The sequence below is a fragment of the Canis lupus genome, chromosome 18, assembly GCF_011100685.1.
Source record: "Canis lupus familiaris isolate Mischka breed German Shepherd chromosome 18, alternate assembly UU_Cfam_GSD_1.0, whole genome shotgun sequence".
Lineage (NCBI taxonomy): Eukaryota > Metazoa > Chordata > Mammalia > Carnivora > Canidae > Canis > Canis lupus.
Genome location: NC_049239.1, coordinates 42,329,649 through 42,334,036, shown reverse-complemented (window position 1 = coordinate 42,334,036; position 4,388 = coordinate 42,329,649). Strand labels below are relative to the sequence as shown.

At 43.2% G+C, this 4,388-nt stretch overlaps 1 pseudogene; it reads right to left on the bottom strand.

Moving 5' to 3' along the window:
• Nucleotides 1-3,637: 3,637 nt before the first annotated feature.
• On the bottom strand, nucleotides 3,638-3,735 carry LOC119864354 (annotated as a pseudogene).
• Nucleotides 3,736-4,388: the final 653 nt, after the last annotated feature.

Sequence of the window (4,388 nt, the reverse complement as noted above, 5' to 3'; positions counted from 1 at the left end):
GAGAAAGCAAGTGCTTGGGTGAGTAAGGGGAGGAGGAGCAGAGGGAGAAAGAATCTCTAGTGAACTCTGCACTGAGCAGGGAGCAGGACAGGGGGCTCAATCCCCTGACTCTCAAATCATGACCCGAGCTGAAATCAAGAATTGACTCCTCAACTGTCTGAATCACCCAGGGCCCCAGTCCTGAATCCATTTTTTATCTTATTTTATTTTATTTTATTTTATTTTATTTTATTTTATTTTATTTTATTTATTACTTTGTATTTTATTTATTCATGAGAGACACACAGAGAGAGAGAGGCAGAGACACAGGGAAAGGGAGAAGCAGGCTCCACGCAGGGAGCCCAACGTGGGACCGACGCCCCGGGCCCAAGGTGGCGCTAAACCGCTGAGCCACCGGAGCAGCCCTAAAGCTCTAGGTTTTGAAACTTCAAGAGGCCACCTACAGAGAACTGTCTCCAGAATTCCCAGCTTTAGGAGGGTAGATTGAAGCTTTGTGTGTTTTATCTAAATTGTATCACTTATTCAGTCTCACCCCTTAAGTAGGTGCATTTTGATAAATTCTTATGACTCCTCCCTCTGGGAGTTAGCATCAGATTTTATGGGTTTAAGGGCTCAGTCCTCAGTACTTCAGAAGCCACCTCTAAGTGAGGTTCCCCAGAACTGGCTATAAAATTTAGGGTTCCCGTTACTGGGAATTTGATAATTCTCTATAACTATTCACAGACCTCAGGAAAGCACTATACTTACGGTTACACTTTTATTATAAAGGATAAACGTAGGGTGAAGTCTGTGAAGGAGCACAGAGCTCTCCCATGCTGCCTCCCTCTCTGTGGAATTAGGGCATGTCTTCCAGCACAACAAAGTATTCTCCAGGAATACTCTGTTCAGGAGAGTATTGAACCAGGAAGCTCTGTTCAGCCTTGGTGTAGTTTTTACTGGGACTTCATTATATAGGAATGATTAATTAAATCATTGCCCAGTGTGACTGTACTTGAACTCCATCTCCAGTCCCCATCCTCCGGGGTTGGGCTGGCCCAAGGTTCCAACCCTGTAATCACCATCACAGGGCTGGTCCTCTTAGTGATATTCTGAAGCTATCTAAGGGTTCCCCACTACTCACTTGATTAGCCTCACAGACTTTCCCCCCCGCAACAGAGACTTCTATCACTCATGAAATTCCAAGGGTTTTTGAAGCTCTCTGACAGGAATCAAGGACGAAGACCATAGATGTGTGTGTGTGTGTGTGTGTATGACTATAATATATTAACCTATTATATATTAATAATTGATGTTAATAGTATTAATATATGTAACCTCTACATCCAACATAGGCTCAAACTCATGGCCCCAACCAAGATCAAGAATTTCATGCCCTACTGACTGAGTCAGTCAGAGGCCCCGATATATTATTCATTTTTTAAAAATTTTTATTTATGATAGTCACACAGAGAGAGAGAGAGAGGCAGAGACACAGGCAGAGGGAGAAGCAGGCTCCATGCAGGGAGCCCGACGTGGGATTCGATCCTGGGTCTCCAGGATCGCACCCTGGGCCAAAGGCAGGCGCCAAACCGCTGAGCCACTCAGGGATCCCCTGGGATGGGTCATTTGAATAATAAATTGGTCTTTTATGGTAGAGTTCCATGCAGTTATGGAAAGATACATTCTTGTGGCTTGGGGTTAATGAATTACTTATTATACCAAGGTCTCAATTTGTGAAAAGACAGTAACAGGACTATCAGTTTCTAGGTACAGACAAAATTGGAAAGAACTGTGAAGATTATTTTCATTTATTTTATTTTTTTAAAATATGTATTTATTCATGAGAGACACACAGAGAGAGACAGAGATATAGGAAGAGGGAGGAGAAGCAGGCTCCATGCAGGAAGCCTGATGTGGGACTCGATCCCAGGACTCCAGGATCACACCCTGAGCCGAAGGCAGATGCTCAACCACTGAGCCACTCAGGCGTCCCTTCATTTATTTTTTTAAAAGATTTTATTCATTTATTCATGAGAGACAGAGAGAGAAAGAGGCAGGGACACAGGCAGAGGGAGAAGCAGGCTCCATGCAAGGAGCCCAATGTGGGACTTGATTCCAGGACTCCAGGATCATGCCCTGGGCCAAAGGCCGACGCCAAACAGCTGAGTCACCCAGGGATCCCCAAGAACTGTGAAGATTAAGACACTTTAGAACTGTTATACTGTGTTCTAATAGAAAACAATATATCAGGTTGAGGTAAGTTGGGTAAATTCTATCACCTAGCATGAGATAGAATTTTCATTTGTTGACTAATTAAATAGGAATCCCATTTATATTTACATTCCCCTCTGTGAGAGCAATGTTGGTATCAGCCATACCGGAGCAGGCTGGCAACTAAAACGTGGCCAAGGGATCCCTGGGTGGTGCAGCGGGGATCCCTGGGTGGCGCAGCGGTTTGGCGCCTGCCTTTGGCCCAGGGTGCGATCCTGGAGACCCGGAATCGAATCCCATGTCGGGCTCCCGGTGCATGGAGGCTGCTTCTCCCTCTGCCTGTGTCTCTGCCTCTCTCTCTCTGTGAGACTATCATAAATAAATAAAAATTTATTAAAAAAAAAAAAAAAACGTGGCCAAATAGTAGAATCTATGAAGATGGGTAGTCTATGGTTTCTATAAGCTTCCAGATCTTGTGTCTGAATTATTTAAGCTTTATTTTTTAAAGATTTTATTTATTCATGAGAGATGCACAGAGAGAGGCAGAAACATAGACAGATGGGAGAAATAGGTTCCTCACAGAGAGCCCAATGTGGGACTCAATCCCTGGACCCTGGATCATGCCCTGAGCCGAAGGCAGAACTCAACCACCGAGCCACTCAGGCATCTCGAGCTTTTTTTTCTTTATCCCTAAGTGCTCAGGAGAGATTTAGGAGGAACACAGCCTGGGCTTTGGGAAGGAATTGGAATGGCAGTAGTGAGCTGGCAAGAGCTGATCTTTGAGCATTATAGTGAGGACAACAGGCAGCAATGAGAATGTACTGCTGCCCATGCACGAGATGGCTTATAGAACAAATTAGCTTTGTCACAAAAATCAGTGATAAACTTGGTAAGAATGGTCAATATGAAACTAATGTGTCATATATCCTATTATTCACAGAAATTATGCCATTTTATCGTCAATGGCTGGGAAGGTAGGTACCTTATCAGTTACACTAAAAACAATATATTAAGTTTTCCCTGTAAGAGTCACACTTTGTGGTGCCTTGGTGGCTCAGTGGTTGAGTGTCTGCTTTTGGCTCAGAGTGTGATCTTGGGTCCCAGGATCGTCTCACATCAGGCTCCCTGTGAGGAGCCCACTTCGCCCTCTGCCTCTCTCTGTGTGTCTCTCATGAATAGATAGATAAATCTCTTTAAAAAGAGTCACACCTTTATTTTTATTTATTTTTAAGTTGGCTCCACACTCAGTGTGGAGCCCAACATGGGGCTTGAACTCAAAACCCTGAGATCAAGATCTGAGTTGATTGAAATCAAGTCAGCTGCTTAACTGACTGAGCCACCCAGGTGCCCCTAATGGTAGCTAAGTACTAAAAAAGGAAGGAGGTCTTTTCCTTCTTTTTAATGGAGCACTTCATGAATTTGTGTGTTATCTTAGTATATGTGCTGCCAAAGTGAGCACAATTTGCGTGTTATCATTCAGCAGGGGCCATGCTAATATTCTCTGTATTGTTCCCTTTTTGGTTTATTTGCAGTTGAAGTGACCACAGGAGGGAGCTCTTTTAATAACACTTGATAATCAGAAAATTTTGGGGTGCAAAAAACAAGGGATAACAATGCTATTATGGACTATTAAATTATCACATGGTCCAGGAAAACAAAAATGCAGACCTGAAGCAGAGAGAGAAGTTTAGTGAAAGAATTTCCCCCTTCTGGTCTGGAAGAAAATGAACAGAAGAGCTGGATTGGCTCTAGCATGGGTTAGGTCTTGAACCAAAATAGTGACAACAGGAAAAACTGGTCAGGGTCTTGTGAACTGCCATCATGGAAACCACTGCTCTGATGAGCAACACAAGTGGGTAAGTTTCTGGAACAGGGCCAGTCGCAAGTTACTTGTCATTCTCCAAAACGGCTAGAAGAGGATTTGATATTTTTCAGACTATGGGTTATGATCCACTAGTCACGCATGAAAACATCAGAATACATAGTGAATGAGGATACATATTCTGTGAAATCTTTCTCTTGGTTTTATATGTGTTCTTTGGTTATACATGTGTATTTCCTGCTAGAGTTGGAAGCTACAGGTTTATAGAGTTCTGGCAGGGCGAGGGCTTTCCCAGTCCCTAATTATATCAAACACTTCATATTAATCATAGCAGAGCTAAAACGAATAAAGAACCATACATCTCAATATCTACCAG